Source organism: Temnothorax nylanderi, unplaced genomic scaffold (genome assembly GCF_030848795.1).
Source record: "Temnothorax nylanderi isolate EJ_2023f unplaced genomic scaffold, tnyl_v1.0 TNYL_tig0411_pilon, whole genome shotgun sequence".
In the NCBI taxonomy this organism is placed as follows: Eukaryota; Metazoa; Arthropoda; class Insecta; order Hymenoptera; family Formicidae; genus Temnothorax; species Temnothorax nylanderi.
This window is the reverse complement of record NW_027249473.1, coordinates 30,671-57,569: the sequence shown is the minus strand read 5'-3', so window position 1 is coordinate 57,569 and position 26,899 is coordinate 30,671. Positions and strand designations below refer to the sequence as shown.

The following is a 26,899-nucleotide window of genomic DNA, read 5'->3' as shown; positions in this document are numbered from 1 at the left end:
GTCGTGTAGGTTATCGCGATCGGGGGTACGAAATTAACGACGGCGTGTAACATCTCTGGGAACGAGAGATCGCATCGAGTCCTATTGTTGTCGTCATTTCGAAGTCACGTCTACGACCTCGGCGCAGCGCACCCGCGACCGGCGCTTTCTAATCTGCATCTGCAATACGACCGTGAATCGCGGCTTTTAACTACAGATTCTCTGCCGGTGTAATAAATTATTTCACGTTCCTCTATCTATACAGTCCGGTTACCAGCCCGTAGGGAGATTTCTCTGCGATCGATCGTCTTTAGAGCTGCGATTGGCGCAGCCAGGAAGTAGGTAATCGGAATCGCTACGATGTGATCGTCACGAGCGAAGATCACTTTCCGGTATTTACATGCATCTCAAAGAGGCTGCTGAAGCACCCGAGAAAGCAGCATTATATCATTATCATTAACGCATTAATTTTATTGCACTAATTTTATCCTTGTAATTTTTTATTTATTTTAAATTCGAAACGAGAGAAATAAAACTACGTTGTAACGAACGGAAACTCGGTCAACCGTCTGAGCTGCAGTTATGAATGCTCAACTACTTGTTACACTTTTCGCCGCACATGCGCGTTGTCGGAAACTACCACAATTACAAAAGGTAACGTGTGATACCTTCTTGTTTTGTTGCTTTCTTTTGTTCTCTATTTTTATGGGTGGCAATATAATGACTTGGACAACTTCAATATACGTCCAATTAAAAGCATCAGAACGAGAGAATAAAAATTGCATTTATTACCTAAAAACGTACGTTAAGCTATAGAATATTAAATCAAATATAAAAAGTTACATTTAAATATCATAAATTAAGCTCGCTCAACCTTCGTTATTTCTACATTATTGCCAGGAGATGTACCGCGTGAGCATAAGCGGTGACTTTGAAACAGCGCTTCGATATTGATTAAATGCCATTACGAAAGTCTACGTCCGTCCCTATGCGTGCTGTTCCATCGACAGCGAACGCCAAGGTCGCGTATTAACATTACGAACTTCTATTTCCAGTATTACGTGCGTGCATACGATAGCATTGCGAGGCAAACAGCCGAAGATTAAATCTCGCCTGAACTAACGCTATCGCGCGGAATGCATCTTCGCCGGATATTTCTGCCAAGAAATTACCCCGAAGTCGCTATCGGATACCATCAACCGTGCGCCGATTCTTACACGCCTGACGACATCGATCACAGAGATATATATATATATATACTCGCATTTACAGCATAAGCTCACTCGTGCGCGATGTAACGTCATTCGGGATAATCGTTCGCGACACCGGAATATCTCTCAGCGACGAGAAAGAAGCGAGCGTAAGATCGTCGAAAGTGACAGCTGCTTATCGCTCGGAGAGCACGGAGGGCGCACCAAGAAGCTCAATGGGAGAAACGCGAAGGATGACGTCACATGCTTCAGTCACTCTGTAATTATCCTAATTGACCCTACCTCTGGTGGATCGCGCCCCTACTGGCGCGCGCTGTCGGAATTCGCTGCGGCAACGCGCACGTACCTCCCAATTGGAAATCGCACGTTGACACACCTACGAGAGTAGAGAGTCTCTCCTCTCACCGGAGAGCCTGCGCTCGTGCTTAACCGAGAGAGCCTCGCTTCACCCGCGTCACTTCCCCGCGATAACGCTACTCCGTTCTGGCCGATAACGTGGCGGTGACGTAACAACGGAGAGAGACACTCACCTTCCACCAACGTGCGGTAGGTCGACCCACTTTTCCCATGAACGACCGACGAACGGCAAACGAAATACGGGAGCCTCCGCGCTCCCTCCTGCTCCCTTATCGATCTCGCCGCGTATTTACATCGTCCCGCTGCCCTCGGCCGAATAAAATCTCATCCCGAGGACCCGAGTGATTGAACACGGTGCACGGTGTCACGTTGGCGCGATGGTTCGCGACACCCCAGGAGGACAAGGATGGTCTCCTCCACCCTTTGAGACTTAGGGGCAAGCCTCGTCGCGACGATGTTCGTCGTCGTCACGTGACAACACACAGCTCTGACCGACGCACACTCGCGGCAGTCACGGTCGTCGCGCAGCTGTCTGACGGCCGGCAGCGCAACGGAATGAGGTGGAGCGCGACGATTGTGTGTACGGGCCGCGTAACGCGAGGGCGATATGAGTTTCCGCGAGACGGGAGACGTTATCCCCGCGGCGTGCAAGGAGCGTGAAAGACGAGGAGAACACGCTCGCGCTCGCGCGACCCCCGATGCGTGTGTACTTGTGTGCATTAAGAGGAGAGAAACGAGGGCGCACGCAAGCGCAGCCCGCAGCGTCATCGTCGTTGTGCTCCGTTGTTGTCGACTCGTTACTCGTTACCTCGACTCGATATCGCGCACGTCTCCTCTCTTTCCTTTCGTTCTCTGTCTCTCTCTTACACGCGCGACCACCGTTACGTCACCGTGTACATGTTGCGTCACCGAATGCGTGCGCGCACGTGGTCGGACGCGTACGTTCGACATATGTATATGACAATTCCGCGTGATCCAAACTTGCATATGGAATACGCGAGATGTATTGAGATCCAATTGAAAATCGAAAATCGAGCCAGTTTTTTCTTTATTTAAATTAAATTTTTTTCCGGAGAATTGAAGAAGAAATAACAAGTGCGGAAAACATAATTAAAAGAAACAGACCTAGAGGATCGATTCTTGCAATATGATGCAATCAAGAGTAAAGAGAATGCCAAAAAGTAAATTCACTTGTTGATAGCACTCTTATCGTGACATAGAGCTTTTTCGATAGATCATTATTTTCCGCAAATCTTTCTTTTTTTATTTCTATCCATATAAATTGAGCTATTTGCTTCTTTGTCGAGGACAATGGCACCTATAAATAAAATATAATAATGTGACTAATAACAAGAGAGAGAGATAAATAATCTAGCAAGAAAATTTAACACTTAAAGAAAATAAGCGTTCCACGAAAATAATTTAGCAATTAATCCAATTTCTTAATTATTTACTAAATAAAGCTCATATTTTTTTTTCTTAAAAAATGGGAAAAATATTTGCATTTTTCCGAGTGCATTGATACCATGGTTGCTTGCGCCAACATTATTTTTTATGAAGTTTTTTTTAGAGCCAAAGAGCTACTTTGAAGTCGCAGCATTACCTTCGCATGGATCAAACTTACGAACGACTGCGAACATCCCGCGTTAATTTAATACCGTTTCATCATGAATTATGTATATCTACTGATGAGACTAACCATCCCGTAGTTTTCCAAAGCTATCTTAGAGTCAGACAAGTAGCCTGTAGTTTTCCAAAGCTATCTTCATTATTATTTAGGGAGTTCTTCAGATCTCGATAGAATTTACGAAAAAATTTTAAAAATCATTATCAGACAATATCAATACGGTGTAAAACAGAGAAAAGACATTGTAAATATAAAAATTAGTTTCGATTATTTATAAATTTTTATCGCAAAAATAGTGGATTCTATGGTTATATTTTTGCACTGTTAAAGTAGACGACAAAGAAAATAATCTCAGATTCACGTGAAATTGGGCCTAGTCGAGGCGAAATACTTTTCAAGCATTTTTTTATTTAAGCAGAATGGAAAACTCGTAAAATGGAAGGATATATTTAGTTTTACAAATTTATATTAACTTTACAAATTAAATGCCCCTTCGAGAGACAAGCAGAGCCATCGTCATCCCCCGCGAGCTTTTTCGCAAGTCAACCCTTACGTACTCGCGGCCGATAAAATCGCGCTCTTGCCAGAAATTACCAACCCCTCAGCCCCGAAATAGGGGTAGCCCGAGGAGGAGGGTGGTGAGTCAGCCGCGGAGGGTGGGTTTGACGAATAATTCGCTTGCGCGGGGCTTTCTGTGCTTTGGAGGCTCGCCACAGGATGGCGACGCTTCTCCGGCACGGCAGGAAACGCTTTCGACCCCCTGCGAGGACCAAGGACGAATCGGCCAATCGGCGGTGGTAGAAGCGAGGGCCGAGCCCGTAGTTTCTAGAATTCAACGACGGCACGCCCGCCATTTTCGGCCATTCCTCCCAATCGCCGTTCGACACGGCGTTCCTCACTCTCGCGACAACGACGTCGATGTTACGTTACGCAACTCGGCAGATACATTATGCAGACGCACAGCTGCGCAACGATTGCATGATGCAAACACTGCAGGCAGGCAGGCGAGCGGACAAACGGGATGCCACCGATCTCGGCAAACGCCGACGATCTACGATCGCATCGAAATGCGCACGGCCACCTAATTTTTTATTCCGCGATATTACGGAGGAAATAACTAAAAAACGACAAATGTGCAGCTTAGACGGAAACTCGTGAAAGATTAAGATACATATCTCGATTCGCGAGCCGCTCGCAACTGCGCATCTATATAAGCAGCAAAATTGATGTACAGCTTGTATGTCTCCAAGCTTTAATGAACAGGCACAGTCTTTCGTTTAAATAAAATAAACCAAAATTAAAATATATATTCATATCGGTCAGTACTGGCGATAAATCGTGATCTGCAAGTCATTAGCAATCCGCTCGCGAGACTTATTCGCGACCCTTTTGAAGGTATATATCTTCGATATATACCTATAACCGAAGTACATACGCGATTTATTAGATAAAATCTGCGATCGTATCTTTTATCCCGCTTAATGCTGCACTACAAATATCGTAAAATTTAAATAAAAGCAACACTATCTCTCTTTTTCCCTCTATATCTAATGATGGCGAAGTTTTATTTTCGCAGTCTCTCTGCATCTATTAAATTTTCATCGCCACTCTTCTCTTTTATTTATCTCGCGCATCTTCGAGCTTTGGTCGCGCCGAAAGGAAGAGACGCGTCGACACGTGAAATCTCCGAGGAGAGTCGCAGATTTGTCCGTCCGTCGTCTCAATTATGCAAATCCGCCGGTGTGGAACAACGCCGCTGCTACAGCGACAACAACGGAAAGAAACGATTTACATATCGCAAAAATATGCATGCCACAGAGATGTAAATTGTACGACCGCGCGAGCGGCGGCGACGTGACGTCGAGGTCTACGGAGAGTGGCGTTTTGCGCCGAAAGGGGGGAACAGCGCGGTCGAGGAATCGTCGAGACCGCGAACAAAGGAAAAATCGAACGGTCGAATGCGCAGAGGAAAGACAGAAAAAAGCTCGCGATGGAAGCTTTCCAATTAGCATAAGTGCGGAGACAACGCAATTGAGCGATAGATTTAATGATTCAACCGAAATTCTATAGATATAGAGACTCTCGAAGAAGAGTTCGAAGTCGTGATTGGCGAGCGAGATACTTTTTAGTACGACTGCATATTTTTCCGCATTGCTTTTCTTATTTGAATGCAATACTTGATCCTTTCCTATCCTCTTTTCTTCGCCATTTCTGTCAGATAAAATATTGGGATTTAAATGGCGTCAAGCGTGCTCAGATTCACTTATTTACTGTACATATACAGTATGAATAAAACTGTCATCATATACTTAATATAAATCGTTAAGAATAATTAAAAGATCTCGTATAAATGTGTTGCATTTATAAAAATTTCCAAATAAAATAATATATAAAGAGACGTTTATAATATCAAATATATCTCCAATAAAGAAATAGGTAAAAAGAATACATAATTGGCTGTGCTATAAAATAATCTCGGTATATAGAAAACGTATCGCGCGCATTCAAAAAAGATAAAGAAATGTCTAGCCCGATAATTCCTATCATTCATTAATTAACGTATAATCACAAAAGTTTTCAAAAATTTACGTAGTGCTAGCAAGAATCTGTAATATATAGCGCATTTATTTACAAACAAAATCCATGATAATTCGATTCTGCATGCTAACGATCCAACTTGCTTCTTCAAATAACAAATTTGTGACATGCATTTTTAAATAACCAAAGTCTACAAATTTTCTACATTTTTTATAAAAACTAACGTACGTAGAGACTAAAGAAAAAAACTTCTGTGTAGTGGTGCACTCTTGTAGTAATGATCTCTTTAACGCTAGAACTATCAAAGTCACACAATGACTGGTTTGTAACTCCTTTTAGTTACTGAAATTTATAACAGTGCATTTTCTGAGCTTTTCCTTGAGTTTTGTTGCAATATATAAATGATTAAATTAAACAATTTACTTTTTCCCATCCCGTTTTTCAAAGACATAATATACTTGAGCAGAAGAAATTAATCGTCAGTAGTTTTAGTGTTCAAATTACATGTTTGGTATGAGCGTAGTCAATCCTTACGATTAGCACGCATTTCTTATCTGCATCGTGAAAATAAAACTCTCGAAACAGCCTTAGTTCTTTATGTATTATACACTACACCAGATACTTTTCCTCCTAAACGCAGTTGTCTTTCTAGAATCCAGCGATCCCCGATAATCCGAAAAACTGGTTTTGAACTAATCAAATTGGAATCGCACGGCGATCATGCTATAGCGCGAAAATCGATTTTCCGCAAGCGAGGCTCGATTCTGATACGGTCTCGTCGCGAGTCGCGCGATCGCAAGACCCGCAGCGCTACGAAGGCGCGGTATCGCTCGGCGCTGCGCGAGTGCGCGCGCGGCGGCATTATCACTATTATTAGCTGGCCATGCGAGCGCTAGCGGCGTCACTCGCGATAGCAAGGCCGTGCGTGATCGCGGGAACACCGCGATGAGACACCATGGCCGGCATATGCGATCCTGTTGCCGTGGCGGCTGCCAAGCGTCGACGGCGTCTGCGTGGCGACAGCTGGGCGTGCCATCTTGCACGTCTGCGTCCGGCTGCCCATGGTACCAGGCGAACATAACGCGGGCCAAGCCATCGCGCGAACGCCGAACGCCGCGCCGAGAGAAATAGCCGAGAGAGAAAATTACATCGTCGCTCAGGCAAAAGAGCGCGGGGCCGTCCAACTGTCCCGTCATCGAGGCGAGTTACCTCCTCGTTACCAACTGTAACCGCGAAGTGCATGCGCGCCAAACACATACGCACACATATACACATACATGTACATACATATTGGGGGAAGAGAGAGGGAGAGAGGGAGAGGGAGAGGGAGAGGGGAAGAGGAAGAGGGAGGGAGAGAGAACAGAGCTCTGCTGGATGTCCGGAAACCGGGATAGAAATCAATATGTAAATGACATTGACTAGAAAGTGTATACATTTACTGATTTCACGCTTTTACTATAACATAGCGATCGGCGAGTTCAATTTTTCGCTGCTCTAAATAGCAAAAGGCAGGCAGGTGTATCTCGTATCGGTTATCGCCGTTATTTAACGTCACGCGATCTAACGTAGAGATTTCGCCGTTTTTCGTAACATCGCGAGTCTGAACTCACATATACCGTGTTATGTCATTTAGATAAGACAGCCTGATGCGGATGTGATGGCCGGATTCGATGGAGACGTACGACGGGCGTACCGTAACGTCGCATGCACGCCGTTACGAGCTAGAGAACACGTCCGACGTGGCAATGATGGAGGTCTACTCCGGTGTAGGGAGGAAGGAAGCGGAGCTGGAAAGGAGCGCGAGCGGGCGACCTCCTCCTCGTGGGATCGTTAAGACCAAACCGGTGCTGCCACGCGGGAGAGAGTCACGCTCTCTCTACCGTGTTACACGGTAGAAACGAGGAGAGGGCCTGTGCTAGAGCAAGATCGCAGGAGCGACAAGAAGTCGTTGGGAGCTTCATACGATCGACTAGGTCCTACGGGCTGCGGATGGCTGATTAAGGTCGGCCGTCCACAACTCTCCTCCTCTCCCCCCTACTCGTTGCATCGCGAAGCGTTCCGCGATCGAACAATATTCCGCCAAGGGCGAGGACCACGCTTATCAGCGATCTAAACGCGATATGTGGTAGCGACGTGGTATCTCTCTAATTTACGTATAAGACGTAGCTAATTATGCCTAAAAGCATGATAAAAATTAAATGAGATGTAGGAGTATGTGTAAATTGCATTTAATTGCCGCATCATTGGATGTACAATCTTCAATCAAACTTTCGAGCAAATATGCGAAATGAACGCCATGTGTAAGCTGAAAAGTTAAGATGTATAAACCGAAAGATGTAATATATGGAAACTTAAGACTGGAGTATAAATCAAAGCAGTGAATAAAAAATGTAGCAAAATGGCGTAGAGATGCATCAAGAGTATTATACATATATTCTTGCGAGATTGGAAAATATACTATTATTGTTAAATATTCCTCATTTACCCCTCCTATCTTTCTGAAAAACTAATTAGATTAGAAAGGATAGTGTTCAAAATTTATGGATGGGGTCAGTAAACGTCTGATTAAAACACTATATTAAGATATCACGTATGTTAACTTTATATCCAATTAAAGTTGTTGCATCCAGTGTCGCTATAAAGAGAAATGAACGAGTGATTGAACTTTGAAGCAATGTTCTCTAATACAGAACATTGTAGTGAAAAATTAATACAAAACTGAAAATATTACGCGCGGACTTTCGTTCATCCAAGATCTGTTTCAACTTTAACGGCTTTATTTTCACGAACGTCGCTCTGTCGCCCGTAACGTCTGTCCGAGCTGTATCTCGCTGGAAATGGAAAATAATTCCCGACGACATACTAAAAAAGCGCATATATCGCCACCGCGATCGATACTCATCGACAAAGAAATTCGCAGCGTGCGCGATTCGCGACCTATTTCAACGACGGTTCGCACCACGAATAATGAACGAGTGAATGAACGCGGATGAACAAAACGGTTATTCGACTTGACAATCGCGATCATCGCGCATAAAAAAAGTGCGCATCGTACTCGCGGAAATTTGCGAACGTTGGGAGAGGTCGACGCTCGAGGGAGCGGAAACGCGGCTTCGAGACCGAAGCACGACCGGCCCGCGGTATCGGTTTATACGGTATTTTTGACGTGGCCGTGCCCGTGCAGTGCAGCCGACGACGAGATTTCCGGCGGCGGCAGCAAATTTTATCAAACGGCCGTCGTCGGGGTGTCAGTGACCCCGAGAGCGAGCGCGGGGTCGGTCGACCGCAGTAGGAAAACGCGAAACTCGCTGCACCACGCTGAGTAGCGATATCGATTTGTCCGTGTCTGCGTTCGATGCGACGTGAAAAAAAAAAAGAAATTGGTCGCGGCCTCCTTCGGCGACACCGCCCTGCCCTGCAAGTCCACGCTGATGTACCGGTTACTCGCTTCGTCGACCTGTCTGCCACCTCCTTTTCTCGAAACCTCTTCGAGAAAATCCTTCCTTTTTCATCGATTCGAAGATTCGCTCGATTTTCTGCCGATCGAAGTAGCTCGCAAAGATACACTTGATATACGAGATGCTGCTGAATTTGTTACAGTGCAAGAGTTACAATTACGGATGGACAATTCGATGGAAATACGCTGCGAGCGTCTTTTACGTCCTTTTACATTTTAGTGCAAAGAACTTACGATTAGTATTTTCAATCATTGAGTTTTAAAAGTAAAACCGTTTTGTCATACATTTTGAGCATGCTTCGATCAGCCAAGAAAGATAAGATCTTTACTACTTGGTAGAAGACGCTTGATCATTACAATGCTCGGTCAGATTGACCATTAGGAACAACTGTTACTGTTAAACTTCGAAAATAAATCCTGTTCCCTCTAAAAAGTCCAATAACTATAAAGTCCTGAAAATGATATTGCCGCGTGGCGTGCCTAACCATAGATCGGAGCTTCCATCTCAGGTCCCACCCGTTGAAATACGATATTATATCATCGTTACTGTGTTCAGTGCGAGATAACTGAATCAATCAACTGCCGGCCTCGTTTTTCACCGACTTCCAAACGATCGCTTTATTACCTCGATTATGTCATTATAAATCTTGACTCTAAATACTATTATAGAGTTGAATTTTTATAAGAAAACTTTACTTATCCACCGTTATCTATTTATAACTTTTCAACAAAGGCATTATACATAACTCTCAAGCATCCTGCACAATACTTCATACGTTGTTTGTTTTCTTCTATACAGTTGACTCAAAATCATTGAAAATTGTTCGAAAAAACTATCGAACGATATATAACGGAGGATGAGCCAATTTAAAGAAATTCTAGATCGACACCCAGGTGTACACTTTCTGAAAACAGAAACAAAGGATCGCGCGTACGATCCAGAGGAGCTAGTCTCGCAAGACGCGCGAAGATCAAGGAGAGGTCTTAATGAAGATCCGTGGGAAGCGGAAAGGAAGCGCATCCGTCATTGCCCGGCAATGGCGGCGTTCAGGCAGCGCGATTGAGATTTCTACGAGCAGGTGGTCCCCCGTAATAAATCGTATTGTAAGCCATGTAAGCGATCCCCCTGGCAGCCACCTGCGAATCGATATCTCGACCGGTCCAAGGCGGCCTCGCATGCAAATTCGGGGAGAATCATGAGAGGAAAGGGAGCCTAGCTCTTCCTGTCGCTTCGTCCCACTCTTCCCATCCCATTCCATCTTCCTCTCGCTTTTTTCTCCCCGGGCTCCCTCCCCGTATCGGCTCCATGAACACAAAGAGGGCTCTTTTCGGTCGGCTACAATGTCACCGCGAGGATGCCTTTTGCATCCTTTCATTTTAGGACTCATACTCGCCGAAATTAATCCGACGAAAAACTGAAGAAACTTGGACTCGTATTTTCATTGTCTAATTTTTAGCGCTAAATGTGCGTTAAGTCTTTCTTTCTTTTACTTCTTAATTTACTTACTTTATATAAAAAAATGTATTATCAAGCAGAGAATAACCACATTTAGCGTTAGCGTTAAATATGCCATATGAACACGGAGCCATGGAAGTAGACCTTGAACTAAATTAATAAATATCTGAGCCTTTTATTATAATAAATGTATAATGATTATACATGGTTATACGAATTATATTAATTATCATATGATTAATATTGATAACACGGACGTGCATATTGCTGTGCAAAATTAAGATTATACTATAATCTTAATTTTGCACAGCAATATGCACGTCCGTATTATCAATATTAATCATATAATAATTAATATGATTCGTATAACCATGTGCACATCTTTAACATAGAGAGTAATTAACGATATATGTGAGAGTAATATTCCATTGATTTATTCATAATATCGGACGCTGATGATGCCCGAGGCTACGAGAATTAAAATCCGTACATTTACTTGTAATTTAGTTAATCGTAAACCCGATATTTGAGAGAAATTCGTCGACAAACAATAACAATAATTCGCTTGTCGCGTGTACGATAATAATGACAGAAACGACTCCGATATATCTTGAAGTCGACAGGACTCAGGCAATAGTTTTTAGTTCGCGATCGCGCCTTCTCCGAGGGTGCACGTTGGAAAGTAAGGCGGGATGAATGAGCGTTCCCGATATATAACGCCGAGCTCGCGCGGCGCAAAAGGACGAGCGACGAGCAGAAAAAGAGGAGAGACCCGCGCGGTGGCAGCCGGTCCGGCGAGTTTTTGACCGTCTGGCGCTAACTGTTGGCCCCCGTACCACCTTCGCAGGTACCACGGTGCCGTCCCACACGTCGTCCCACTCCAACCGCGCGCGGGCCCTTTCACGGAGCCTTCCCTCGATCCCCCGGACGCCCACAATTCGCAATCTCGAGTGCTTCGTGATTCACGGGCACTCGCGTGCAACCGCGAGATGTTTCCCGAAAAATTCGATTAACTCTCCGCGTCTCGCGCCGATCGTCCGAATCGCGATTTTTTGGTCGAAATGAGCACAGAAAACGGTGGATACCGTTCGCGTTAAAAGTGGAAATTTGTTAGAAAAATCTCTATTATTGAACAAAAAATGTGGAAACGTTACCTGCGTTCTCCACATTTTCCGCCGAGACATCCACAATCCACATCGTAATAAATGCCTTTCCGTAGTTTCCGTAGTTAGTCTTTCGATTGGAGAAGTATGGAGCTACGGTGGCTTTCAAGCCGCACGATAAATCAAGCCTATGGCGTTGCACTGAGAGCGTGAAGATATGCGACGTTAAGGCGTCCGCCACGAGTGCGTGTTTATGTATGCGTGGGCACCATTTAACGGGGTTTAGCGCCAAACGGTCCCGGACCCCTCGCGAAATAAATCTCAGTTATTTCGGTCCCGCATCGGCGTTGTTGCTTGCCTCCCGGTTCCGTCGTCGCTTCTGCGTAGGGAAACTCGCGTAAATTCCCTCGTTAACCCCCACTCTTTAACCGTCGTTAGCGACTAACAACTAATTTCCGGATTGCAGGAAGACCGGGCGAGGTGACGACGACGCACCCACCGTAATGCGGAGCAATTTAGCTTTTATCTGTGTACACTTTAGACGCAACTAATTGGAAATTCGTCTTGTGAAAGCTTCGAAAAATGTTGTCTCACTCTTCTGATATTTTAGATTTTCGTGAAACGGTAGTGTAATATCGCTAAAAAAATTTAATGTCTATTCAATCTAAATGCAATATGTATATATTTATTATATGTATATAGAAAATGCTGCATTGAACATATATCGTTTTATATAGTTAAATATAAGCTTCATTCATGAGATATCAAATGCACGATCAAATGAACTAATCTCAGATGAATCCCTTTTAGAGATTTATAACTCCAGAAATCCATAATATAAACGCCGATCGAAAAATTGACCAGTAAACGGTTTAAAGTGAATATCGAGGAGAAAAAGCGTCTTTTGCTGTAATATATGTAAAAGAAGGTACTGGTACAGGGGTAATTCTGCACGTATGCTCGCCGCGGTGAGCTAAATTGCTCGGTTTACTCGACGGACACGCTTGGAATCCTGGATGAAACTCACGGCAAACGTTACGGTCCCGAAACAGAAAGAAAAAGGACAATGTTCGCGTTACCATATAGACTTAGGACGTCCTACATTCCGGTCACCGCGATGCCGTGCCACTTTTGGCGTGAGCCTGAGAACTTGCCAATTGTCTCGCGAACGATTAAGGATATTAGAAATCGCGGTCATTCTATTTTTTTTCCAATTCAAATTGCATCGTACTTTCAATTAGAAAGAAGACAAAAAACAGAAACGAACGGTTTCGAAGGTGTTGTAAATATCTCGGATTTTCAGTCGAAATTATAAATAATGTCACGATATTGACAATTGAAAAGCTTACATTCAAATTGTTCTAGATCCAAATTTTTGAAAAATTTTTAAATTTTATTTTACAAAGTTATATAGAGTAGGTATTATAATTGACGTCAAAATTATAAATTTCTTTCTTTAAAGATAAAGACTTGAAACATTTTGGAAATAAGTTCTTTAACTGTACACTATCGATTTTTTGACTTGATTACTTATGACATTCCTCCATCGATTGTAAGTAACTTCCTCCACGCGCCGTACCGAAAGGACAGCGAGGTTAGTTTCGAACTAGTAGTATTCCTCGTTGGCGGTGTGGATCGCTAACGAGGAATCCTACCGTCAAAGCGAAAATGACTCGTGCGTCGCTTTATATACCCTCGCATCTATTTCTCTCTCTTTCTCTCTCTCTGATTATCTCTTTCCCTCGTGCCCCCTCTACTCATCTTGCCCCTCCTCACCTCTGATGCGCATTCTGTTAAAAAAAAGAACTATGAAATGGATGATGTCAAATACATGATGGTAGAATACAGGTGTGCTCATACTCGAGATGAATTTCGTACGGTTCTGCGCAGATACCAGACGTAGAGTTCCTACAATAAGAGTTAGAACACCACCTTTGTCTCACTCCCACTAACTTCTTGGCTGAAGCATATGGCGACCATGATAGCTTTGTCTCACTCCCACTTACAGCTTGTCTCACTCTCACTAACTTGGCTGTAACATATGGCGATGTTGTAGCGACAATCAAAAATCGTCACCACATTGGCTTAACTCTTATTATAGGAACTCTAACCAGACGCAGCCATTTTTAAATAAGACACTAATGACATAACGCCGAAAGATGGAGGTATCTGGCATCAATTTCTCATTGGCTGTTAAAAAATTATGCGCATGAGCACATATTTATTCCACCATGGTCAAATAGATATCCCAATTTCGGACAAGTCGAAAACTAGGAAATCGCCTTGTGTGGCACATCGAGACGCACTTTGGAGCGTCTTCTTATGACCGGGGAGTTGGCTAGGGAGAAGAGCTACCAGCCACGACCTTTTACAGTGAAAGAAGAGGGAACTCTCCCGATATATACAGAGGAGAAGAAAGCTTGCGACTGGTCCGTAATTTGACTTGATTACTTATGTAATTCAGCAATAATTCCTTTTAAAGTAAGATATTCAGAATTTAATAATTTTTATAGAATATATTATTATCATTAACGCGCAAGCCCGAATTAATTCGGGCAAGCGGTACTGGCAGAATTGCGCAAGTCCGAGTTAACTCGGGCAGCGCTTTATTTTATATTATCATGATTCACGCGCCCGTGTTAATTCGGGTATGAAAAAAATAATTACTAAAGTTATTTATGTATACGTATCTGATGAATATAGACGGACGGCTCGTCAGATATGTTCAGTAAAAAGACATACAATATTTCATGAGTGCATTATTATAGAATTAATTGTTAAAATATTGTTTTTGACTTAATATTTGTGCTTTTTTAGCCCTAAAAGTAAAGCTATTATGCGTTATTATATTAAATTATTAATTTCAATGAATAAAAAAAAGATTATCTTGCGACATTTTGTGGCAAAAGCTCGGGCGTTAAGGGGTTAATATAATATAATAGGTTTTTTTTAAACCAAATTGTCTATCTGACAAGTTTCCACGACATGTCACGATAGCGACCTCATTGCGGTTAAAGGGTACCTCCATTCACGAATTCATCGTCATTCAGTCTTTATGGCTTATGGGTTCCGCGTCACCCCTGTTGCGTTTTACATCATTGGGCTTTACGGCGGTCGAAGGGATAGCTCGACGACCTGCACACGGAATGCTCGACTCGATGTTTATCGACTGAATCGACGCGTAGGCGCCGGCGCTTATGCCATCCCCATGTTCATCTTCTACACTGCGCCTATATCTCTATCGCTGTCTATCTCATTTAAAGCCTGTGTAGACGGACATATGTCGAATAAATGGCGCGCGGTAACAACGAATGAAAACTCTAATCCTAATGAACTCGAATGAAACATGTAAATCTGATAATTTCGCGAAAAATGTATGTTTTAATTATGTTATAATAGTTTATGTGTGAAAGTTTTGCTCTAACTCGCACATAACTTTGATATTATATGTCTCGGTAATATAAAAACTGTCTGAATTCAGGCGAAACTGAACATCGGTCAATGATCGCGTCTCGAAGACGACGCCTGAATCTGTCAAGCGGAAATATCACCAGCCATGCCTTTTACTCTCGTACGTCCTTTATATTCTTTGTTGGATCGCTTCCAGAAGCGATTTGCATTTAACGAAGCTACTTTGTTCTCGTTGCCAGTGCCGTCGGAGCTGTTCCCCGGGACATAGATTACCATGGAGCATGTAAATATTGAAAACTTGCAGGGACGATGATTAACGAAAAAGGGGAGACCCGCCAAAAAAAGATACATGTATATAACGATGTAACTGGAAGAGTTAACACACGTTGTCACGTTACTTATCTGCCCGATATCCGTGACACCTTCTGAAAGTGGCACTGTTTACTTGCTATTTGACGGCTTAATTAATGAACAAAACTGTTATTGTAACCGTAATTAATAGACAGAACTGCTTCCGCGACACACAAAGGTGTCCTTATAAGGAAGCAAGAGACATCCGCTTAAAGTTACGCCATTGAGTCTGGAGAGCAGCTGGATGCACGAGACTCATTAAAACCGCACAACGCTGAGGACCGCGGTTTTCCATGGAAAAAAGGGAGAAGTTTCAGGCTTTACGAGGGTGGAGAGTGTTACTGGTGGCCTCCGCAAGGCACTTCAAACAACGACTAACATTAGGAAAGAAAAACACTTGTGAATACTTCTGATACACATGACCCTTAATCCTGATATTCATCACGCTGTTCTTAATATATGTATATGTAAGCTTTCTCCGTTTCTTCGCACATTTTCTATGTGCGAGCAAATAATGAAACAAACATGAATTTTATAAATATGTCAAAGTTTCTAAAAGAGTCACCCTGTTTTTTGTTTATATATAACATGAATAAAGTTTATTGTAAATATAACAGGATCCTTTTAATTTGGTAATTCCTTTACGCGTAACAGTTAATGTTGTTAATATTGTTTTACAATTTTATTTTATTAAAAAAGTGAAAAATACGAAACGCTGACAATTAGAATTATTATTTCCAGCGAAAAGACTAAGACCGGTATTCATAGTCGGTTCTTATATTTAAGACCATCCTAAGTACAATCTTAAGATGTCATTAATCAATCACAGAGCCGCATTAACATCTTAAGATATTACTTAAGACGGTCTTGAAATAAGATCTGATTATGAATACCGGCCTTAGAGATTTGTTTGGAATAAGCAATGATCGACTGTAATAAAATCTATTTAATAATAATTTATAACGGTTTTCTAAAAATGCATACCAAAAGAGGAAATCACCCGTTCACGGCCATCTTTATACGCCATTGATTATGATAATCGTTCTGTTCGCGACCGCTCGTTAGCAGCTCGAATCGTTAACCTTACTCGCCAAAGAACCCTTAATTATTGCGAGCAAAATAACGAAGGTTTTGACAGTCTGTGATAGTTAAACGTGAAAAGCGCCGCTGCTGAAAATTTTGCGAATCTTGAAATTTGCTATGCAGATTCCACACATGTTTTTTTTATTTATTGATTCGATTTTTCAATATACATGGTCTAAATCTGGAATTTTAATATTTGATTCGTCAACAAATGCGATTCTCTCCGTGAGATTAACTTAAAACCTATTGGACCGAATTTTTACCACAAGTATATAAAATAGGGGTAGAATTTTTTCCGGAAAGTGCTATAGAGTGTGTAGTTTTTCATTATCTATTTTCTGGAAACCGATTTTTTTAATTCTTACGGGTGGTGAAATTAAAAAAATTAAAAAAATCAGTTTCCAGAAAATAGATAACGAAAAACTACACACTCTATAGCACTCCCCGGAAAATTCTACCCCTATTTTATATGATTCTAATACAAATTCGGTCTAATAGGTTTTAAGTTAAAAACGTACAAACATACACCACCCGTAAGAATTTTAGCATAGAAGTATAGATATAGATATATATAGACGTAAGAATTTTATATATTAGTATAGATAGACCGAATTTGTATTAAAACCATATAAAATAGGGGTAGAATTTTCCGGGGAGTGCTATAGAGTGTATAGTTTTTCGTTATCTATTGTATTTTCTGGAAACTGATTTTTTTAATTTTTTTAATTTCACCACCCGTAAGAATTAAAAAAATCGGTTTCCAGAAAATAGATAACGAAAAACTACACACTCTATAGCACTTTCCGGAAAAAAAAAATTCTACCCCTATTTTATATACGTATGGTAAAAATTCGGTCCAATAGTTTTTAAGTTAAAAACGCACAAACATACACCATCCGTAAGGATTTTATATATTAGTATAGATTAGTATAGATTATATGATCGTATGGGAATTATTAAGATGTATTCAACGAATTATTAAATTCCCAGACGTCGAACTCATTAGTCAATCGTGATGACAAACACGAAGCGCAGTATACCTACAGAAGTAATAAGCTGAATACAAACGGAACGCGTAGGAGACAAAGCCCAAAATTTTTATCCTCCGAATTACATCCCAATTAATTCAAACATTCTCGAAAGGAAGCGATACAGTGATGTACGCTGCTAAGAAAATGATTCACGTCGTAGCTCGGCCGTATTTAATAACTTCGCGCGCGGCTGAGCAATATCGATCCGGAAGCCCCGACGAGCGCGGAGTCCTCCTGGCGCAGGATAACAGGTGCTTCTCGCCCCTCCCTCCCAGAAAGACTCACACTCACGCGCCGCCGAGTAGACCTTCGTGAGCCCAACCGGTCTCTCCCGGCTTTGGAACAGTTTCGAACTCGCTCCTCGCGCTACCACGTGCCAATATTTACCAGGATACCACGAGAGAGGATTTCTGCTCCTGCGTAGGGACCGAGTGGTCAGAAGTCAGAGGCAGCCTGAACGCGGCAATAAGAGGAGAAAGGATTCGCCTCTCTCGACACGCGATAGGAGGGAGAGGACACGCCGAGTTAGAAGGATAAGCGGACCGGGAGAACGTGCTCGTGGCGAAGATCGCCAAGGACAATAGAATCCTTGGCGAAAGATCAGAGGAGCAGGACGCTGGGCTGGTATACGAAACGACGCCGCGCTTTCGTGCACGTTGCTGATTGGAGGAACAGGGGGGATGCCTCCCCCGATTCGGGTCTCGTTCGAACGCGTCGTATGATACGTCGGCCTTAGGTCGACCGACTTTTAATCAATTCCGCAAGGACTTAATCGTATTATGTGTCCGTATTATGTCTCACATTTAAATGAACGATAGCGTAGCACGATTGCCGCGCCGCACCGGATATGACAAATATATTTCGGTATTCTGAAACGAGTGAAGAATTAAATAGCTAGCCGGCAATCAATACTCGAGAGCGTTATACCGAGAAAACTCGGGATAAATAAGCTGAGATTTCGGAAAAGAATTATATGTGCGAGGCATTTTTATTCCCTCTTTTGCATTAAACTATATGTATATTTTCTCTATAGGAAGCACGTTCTGTGTGTACAGCAAAAATGAACAAAATTAATCAAATAACAAAAACAAAGTAAATATTAAATAACACCTAAATAAAATTCGAATTAAATGCCGGATAATTGAACTTGTTATTATTATTGTTATGGCTAACTATTATTGTGGTACAAAGAATCGATATATTTCGTGGCATGCGACATGTTTCTTTCTTAATATATAAAATATTTTTTCATTAAAGAACCATAGCTAATCAATAGAAAAAGATTTGGCGCTAAATTTCCCTAACATACAATAACTGTTTCTCCCGACATTCGTATTATTTTTTCGCCGAACTGTCTTCCATCAAAAAAGACAGAAGTGAAGTCCAGTGTTTCTCAGAAGGGTCCGTCATCGTTCAACATGTCTGACACAACACGCCACTGAATACACGCGTAGGAGTACACCCGGTAGGCACCCGAGTAGCGGGGAACCGAGACCCTTTCTCCGGTTCGCGCCGCGTACGGCCACAGCGCGCAGTAGATCGTGCGATCCCCTCGTTCCTTATTCTAATGAATCCGGTTAGCCTTAAATATGGTCGGGGGCCTCCCCTTTTATTGGTTCCCGGATCGAAGGATTCCCCGGGGCCCGGAGTCACGCGATACCGACCCCCTTTCCGCGACGGCGGCACCACACCGCGCCGCATCGATAGTGCCCCCTCGTCTGTCCCGTTTATAGAGGTCCAGACCGAAGAGTATAGGAGCACCCACCGCGTGCGCGTAATCGGAGAAGCGCCGCTAATTATTGCCCTAATCAAGCGATTACGGTCGCTTACCGAGCGCGTTCCTCGGCAAATCTTAATTACGTATCGCCTTTGCAATGCTCGTCCTCGAGTGGTACAACTGAGATCGTTGTATAAGCCTCCACAGATTCTATTAATCATTTATAAAGGAAACAGACATACCACCTACAATACGCGATGAATAAAATAATATTAGTATTAATATAGTATCATATTTAATATAATATTAATATGTAATGTGTAATGATGGGATATATATAAAATCGCTTATCATATAATGTTAATAATTGTTACAATATAATATTGAGATCCAGATAACGTTACAATTCTTTTCTTGTCCTCTATACACGTAACATATTTTCGTTTCACGCTTTATTTCGATTATATCTTTTCATTTTTACTTATCTTTTTGTTTCCACGAGGATTACATATATAGAAATCGCTAGTATAAAATCGATATTTTATATGCGACGACTTAATAGGATGTCTATAGCACCACAGATGGTAATCGAAGATCTATAGACGTTCCGGAAATATAAAGAAAAAATTCTCCTATAGACGTCCGTAGCGACGAAAGGATTAATCTCATGATAATATGAACACGTTGCACGTTCTCAGTGCTAGAAGCTTGGCTTGTTATCGCCGTTAGAAGACATATCGTCTACAAGCGGTCTGACATACGGTATATATGTATATCCAGCTGCAAAGGCGCAACAACGTGCAACGGCGCGGCGTGGCGAGGCGATCGAACGAGATCAGGCGATGAGCCAAGCAATGAGCGAAACTACGTCCGAAACGCATCACGATGGAACACGATCGAGGTCACAATAACACGTTATTTCGAGATCTCTTTCGCGGGCATCGCCCGTAATAATACCGCGTAATAATTCATTATGCGAACGAGCGCGACCGCGCTGACCGCGGTAGCCGTAACCCATAACGTCGATATTGCGCGTTTTTCGCCGATATTGGACGAAATTTATGCAGTCGCGCTCAAATTGCAGTAACCCATATATTCGCGGACCCATCGCGTGTCAAATAAATTCACGTTCGGTAGCAAAAAAAGTAGAGAACTCATCCTGACAGGGCGTAGCTTCGATACTGTACCATGGCGGACTATGGGAGAGGAGATATAGATATTACCCAGCCGCGGCAGAAACATTTTTCACTTTAATTCCGAACAAGATGTAAATCAAACATCACCATCCCCACGCATCGCAGAATACGTTTATTACATTTATAAAAAAAAATTACTATTAAATTAATAGCAAAGCTCAGGGAAACTCAAGGAAGAGCTAGTAATAAAGTAACTAGCTCTAATAAATAGATCTTCGTAATAAATTGAGATATTTTATAATCTTCGTTGAAACCACTAGAGTTCGACAGCTATAATTTATATGTGTAAATGTCGACAGAATTGATACTGGAATCCAGAAGCATGAATGTCGAGGATAGAACGTAGAAAATATGGAAAAATCGCAATTTCGTTCGCGCGCACACTTGAGATACTGGTCAATGACAAGTATCCTCTATCTGGTAACAAAACACTTAGCCAGTGAAAAAGGCTGCGCTTGCAAGCGCAACGTTTAACGCCAGTATTTCGCTGAAACGATACCGGGTATGCGAGTGGATACGAAAGCGTCAAGTCGATAAGAAGGAGAAGGAGGAGGGAATATGTGTTCGTGCCCGCGCGCAATTTTCTAGTACGTGAACTTATCGATCGCCCAGCAACGCTCCTTAGTACGCGGACAAGACATTGGCGATAAATAAGTTACGCTTTTCCACAATTCACTCAACCCGACTATTATCAATCGCGTTTGTCGCACACAATTCCATTACGAGAGACACGCCTAAGAATGGTGGAGTTCACACGAGAACGAACGGTCTCTATCTCGATCTCGTTTCGATCTGTCGTACATCACACATGAGCGAATGATGGATAATAAAACACTTTGTTGCTTTATTGTAATGTTCTAGTTTGTCATTGCGAGTGTTGTGAAATTAATTTATCGCAGCGATAAAATGACATGAATATAAATTGTAGCGAGGCCTTCTTAATTCTATTGGCGTTTTTATACCGAAATGAAACTTCTATGAAGCTATACGAAGTTTACTATGTTGACGATGATCTGATTAAAATACTACTATTTGCAATTAACAAGTTATAGTATTACTATCTTATATTAATAATATTAATAATAATATATTGACAAATAATAGTATATTAATCTCGGTAATTATTTATTTTATTATTGCTACTTTTCATCATATCCTATTATTATGTATTTTTATTGATATATCTATTCACACAAATAGATCGAAGGTTTTCTCATTTTCTTTTACGAAGTTTGCAAGTTAGAATTATCACTAATTAGCGCCTCGATTACAACCCATCATTTGTTCGAGCAGTAGAAATGTAGGTGCGGAAATTACGGATAGAGGAAAGGTTTGCGAAGAGTACAGGAGGGAATTGTTAGAAGAGGTAATAACGTTTCTTTATATATACTGCTGTCTACTATTCCGCACTATCGACATGCATGGTAGAGGCAGTTTGCCCAAGGCAAACGCGCGCGCGACGGTTTGTTGAACGAGATAAGCGCTCGTGGGCGTGACGTTCCATCGGCATTATTGTTATTTAGCGACAACGATAACGAGCGAGATTTTACACTACGCGGCGCGTTACCCGATACGGCATTGCCCTCTCTTGCGCGTGCAATTCGTTCGTTCGTTCGCCGATACTGTGACGATATCTGACGCTAAAAAGCACTCGAGTGAAAGTCGATTCGCGATCGACGAACGTCGAATCAATTACGAGCGAACGCTGTTAACCTTTACCGGCGCGCGTCAATGAGAAAAATTAATTTCTTCTCTGCATGCCGCGTCGGTCATTCGTCGCGCGAAAATACGAAATAAATTATGATCGCCCAAGCAGAATTAATAACCTAGCAGTTGCAAAGTTCTATGTGCCTGCAATTAATGCGATGGTTCGGCGACTTGAAAAAAGTGCTACGTCGCGTTTTTTAATCATTATTACATAATCAATATTGCAATAAAACGACATTAAAATTACACATTGAAAGATCATTGGATGAACGCATATTCGGTTTAGATTCTTATAACATAAAATGTTTAGCTCTCACAACCAGTAAAAACACAAAGAATATTTTAATAATAGAGTAAGTCGTTCTAGATGCCACAGGATTGCTGTTTCCTGCACTTAAGAATTTCAGAACTCTAAATCCGCCATTGCACAAAAGAATGTTGATTCTTTAGATATAGAATAAACTGATAGGACAACTAATTTCGAAGTATTTTAAGCAAATAGCTCTTAATATGCGATTAAAATCTATAATGTTTCTGCTACATTTTTGGAGATGAAAATTATATCTTTCGTTTTATATCGTTCTTGATAGTAGGTTAACAGAATTAAACTAAATTTTTAATTAATTCCAATCGTATTATCAGATATTTCTTATTTTAATCTTCTGCATGCAGTGGCCGATTTAGTAACCGCGGAGCTCTCCGTGAAAGAGATTTACTCGTTCTCGCGCAGATGCAGGCGTGAAGAAATCCGTAGGTCGCTCTCGCTCGCGAGATGAAACACGACGGTAGGAGAGAACGGTCACCATATTGTAGTCAACTGAGGAGCCGAGAAAGTCGGGCAATAAAAGAGCCGGTAGTCGAACGAAGGCGCGGCAGTTCGAGTCGGTAGTCGTACGTGCCGGATAAGATAAGTTCACTCTCCTTCTCTCTTTCTCTACCAAACTCATTCGTCGGTCCGAGCGATTTCCTGCCGCGGAAATAAGGACATCCTCGCTTGCGCGCGGCGCTCCTGCCTTCCCCACGTCCGCCACGTCTTTAATCAACTGGCGCGCGCGGCCGCGATTATCTCGCGCCGATATACAAACTTCCTTTCCTAGGGATGGACGGCATCGCCATAGGCGTAGACGGAATGTGCCCGGGAATGTGACCGCATCTGGAGGCCTGGACGCTCGTCCTGCCTCTCATTGGGCGATATTTCTTCGGCTCGTTATACGCCGTATCTCATGGGCAAGATGAATTACGTTGTCAGACATCACATTGGTTTATACGGATACAGGCAAAACTTGTCAAAACTACGATCTGAGAATTATAGATCGCCGTTCACTCCACACTCGCTAAAAATGATATTCAATCGAGATTACGACGCGTTATATTGTTCCGATTTCTTCACCGTACTTTTTACTATGATATAAAATGCTTTCGCATATAATGTTACGTAACGGCACGAAAAATTGTACGTTTGCTTCGATATCGTTTTCGCAGATCACATTTGAGTGACAGTCTCTGAGACACGGCGATACAAGTGGAACGTTATCACGGTAAAGGGTAAAGCATAAATTCTACACTAATGCCCTGTTATTCATCTCGCAGATACGTTTTCCCGGAGAATTCCGATGGATTTAATAACAAAAGCCTACACAACAAGCGTCCGCGCGTTGCGTCGTACTCGGGAAGCGAGCGAGCTACCTATAGGATTATCGACGAAGAAGATAGAAAGAGGGAAGCCGGATTCGCCATTAAAATTAATGAAAGCGACACGCGAGACATGAATGGAAACACGATCCGCGTGGAATATATGTATATTCTATCTAGAACCTGCCCGCGGTGTATCCCCTCGAATTTCCATGCTGGTTCGACGCTTGTCTTTCGGATCGTCGATGCTACGAACCTGGCAAAATGAATACTTTATTGCATTGTACAATTTTCCTGTTTGTGAGAAATATAAAATTAATGATCTTGTTTTGAAGATGAGCCGGATAATGCGGATGTTAAATTCGCCGTGGGGAATAATCTCGGTGAAACGTTCGCACGAGCAGATTAATGAGTCTGACAAGCAATGCGGAAATCAACACGTTCTAACAGAACGAATTAAGATCCGTGAACAACCGTTTCATGTTATTTACGAGTCCAGCATTAGCCGACCGGCGAGGGTGTGAATAATGTGGCGTTAATTTACGAAAATCTGCAGTTATACGATGACGTTGCGTGCGGCAGGGCGAAGATCGCACGTGTGTCCTCGTAATATTGCCTAGTCGCATATTAGAGCGAACTCGTGCCAGACATAGACCGATTTCCTTGGCCGACTGCCAGAGGACAATGTATGCCTTCTTTTGAAGTTGCGTGGGGATTCCTCGCGGAATCCTCCGCGGATATAGATATATCTGGAGACTACCGAATAGATAAAGAATGGAGCGGGCGGCTGGCCCGATTCCTGAAATCGCAAATTCCATGGACGCGGGTTATCGTGAACGTATCTAGGGCGTCACTAATTTGCGAATAGAAACATGCAACATGATAATACGTTTCGTAGCGCTTTAATATTTCAAATAAAAAGATTTACTCCAATTTGTCACGCTCAAATTCCACGATACAAAGATAATCTCCGCAATTATATGACCTTCCGTAAGTGCACGCTGTTAAATAATTGGGGCAATAAAAAAATTACACGTGTATGTGTTGCATATATCTACAACAGTATATAGTATATGTGTGCTTAATATGTCGCAGGGATTTCGTGTAATTCGTTTTTTGAAAAATCCCTAGAAAATCCACAAAAAACCGGGATATTGTAGAGAAATTTATATTTATATTTATAAATGTAATTTATAAATGTAATTTATAAATATAAATTAATAAAAATCTCAACTCACAATTTCACTGACAGAGCTCAAAATTTCTCAAAATTATTGAAATCTTCTAGTAAGAGTGTGTGATTTTTATTCAATATTCCACAATATCCCGGTTTTTTTGTATATTCTCTAGGAATTTTGCAAAAAAACGAATTACATGAAATCCCTGCGACATCTGTATCAATGCTAAAAACTTGCACAATTAAGTATTTCTTACAATGTAATTGTTATATGTTATTGTAATTATTATAATTGTTATTAAGAAATATTATTCAAAAGAAACGAGACCAATTCTTGAGAAGACAGGTTTTCAATTATGTCTAAATATCATCTAAAGTCATCATTGAATGTGAAACGCCATTCACAGTCACAGCCCCACGTTGGCATCGCCATATCGACGGAAAGCGGAGATAATCCTGCGGGAATCTCCCAAGAAAACGTCACCAGCGACATCCGGTCGTAACCGGAAAATAACGCATCGCAGTGTTACATGCGTCGCGTAGGTGGTTGAGGGGAAAAAAGGCGAAAAAAGGAGCCGTTCGTAGCGCGAAACAGAAACGAGGAAAACGACGAGAAAAAAGACGAAAGAAAAGAGAGGAAAGGACCGTCCGGCGGGTCAGCGTAAACGGAATCTCGAGAAGAGCTGATATATATTTTTCTCGTCTCGGCCACGACTTTCGTGCGCCGCTGGAACCGGTTTTTTTTTATCCACCCAGTTTGCATACGCCATTATGCGGCGTGGCCGGTACCGGACGACCGTAGAAAATTCTGTAACTAATGGCGCACGTCAAACGATGCGTCTCACATGCGTATACGCTCACGCACACACGCGGATTGTGCGTACACGCGGATACCGCGCGCGGTCAGATGAGCGAGACGGACGAACTGAGGCGTACCGGCTGGAGATACGTCTGCATTAGGATTGCGTTTAAGGCGAGGATACGTAATCACAATTACGTAAACGCCCGTGGCGCACGTATAATCTGCGCCGCGAGCGTTACCGTCGCGAGCGAGTTACGTTGTTTACCGCGCGCGGATGACTCCGAGCTCGCGTTACGGCCTCTTTCACCGCGGTGCCCCTTTCGTGCACCGTCTCACAGTTTTAAACGCCTCTGGAGTTACAAAAATGTATCCGGTTACAATGGCACCGACCTACGTAAGACAAATAATCATCGGAGATAATTATTCTGGATCTGTTAAAAACAATAATTATAACTCTGTGTATTATATTATCAATTATTAATTAAAAATCTATATTTTGTTACAATATTATTCACGAATTTGTGATTATTTTATCTTGCAATTAACGCAAACACTTTGATAAAAAATTATAGTTTAACACGAGTTGTGTTCGTTTGCTCTGCGCAAACAACCAATTATTTACATTATTTACAAGATTGGATAATTAAAATAAAAACTACGTATCAATTAAAATATAAATACATCCATATATAACTGGTTCTAATTTTCCTATAAAAACAACTTTCGGACTTGCGACCTATGCATCGTTCGCCGGGACGCGAATACATCCGCATAAGTGACTCGCGTAATTATTAAGCGCATAATTGACATCGCACTCGCCAGAGAAGGTAAAAGACGATCGTCATTGCCGGCACGAGATCGACGCCGTTCACCGTCTGTCCAGGTTCTCGCCGGGGACCTGACATTGGCATCTATTATACAGGTTTCGCGATGGGAACGAGTTATTGCTTTCGTACATTACCTCCACTCGCGGCGACCTTCGACCCCGGGACACCGCAACGTCCATCGACTTCCTACGTGCTCGCCGCTATCGACTTTGCTTAGACTCGAGAACCCTCGCGGTT

The 26,899-nt window shown here is 42.3% G+C and overlaps 1 protein-coding gene and 2 long non-coding RNA genes across 8 annotated transcripts in view; 2 read left to right on the top strand and 1 right to left on the bottom strand.

Annotated features, from left to right (window-relative positions):
• Window positions 1-9,092, top strand: part of LOC139782427 (uncharacterized) — an 81,914-nt gene extending 72,822 nt beyond the window's left edge. The window contains exon 2 of the long non-coding RNA XR_011720879.1: window positions 7,346-9,092. This is a non-coding gene — a long non-coding RNA (uncharacterized lncRNA). The remainder of the gene's footprint in view (window positions 1-7,345) is intronic.
• LOC139782424 (ras-related protein Rab-37) overlaps window positions 1-26,899 on the bottom strand; it is a 118,205-nt gene that overhangs the window by 70,621 nt on the left and 20,685 nt on the right. Inside the window, exon 1 of one of the 6 annotated variants that reach the window (XM_071721451.1) lies at window positions 6,247-6,523. The exons of 1 other annotated variant lie outside the window; for it this stretch is intronic. The gene's annotated coding sequence lies outside the window, so the exon portion shown is untranslated. 4 more of the 6 variants (XM_071721453.1, XM_071721464.1, XM_071721449.1 and 1 more) reach the window with 4 other exon arrangements.
• On the top strand, window positions 14,380-16,104 carry LOC139782420 (uncharacterized). Its single transcript, XR_011720877.1, has 2 exons — window positions 14,380-15,299; window positions 15,379-16,104. It is a non-coding gene; the product is annotated as an uncharacterized lncRNA (long non-coding RNA).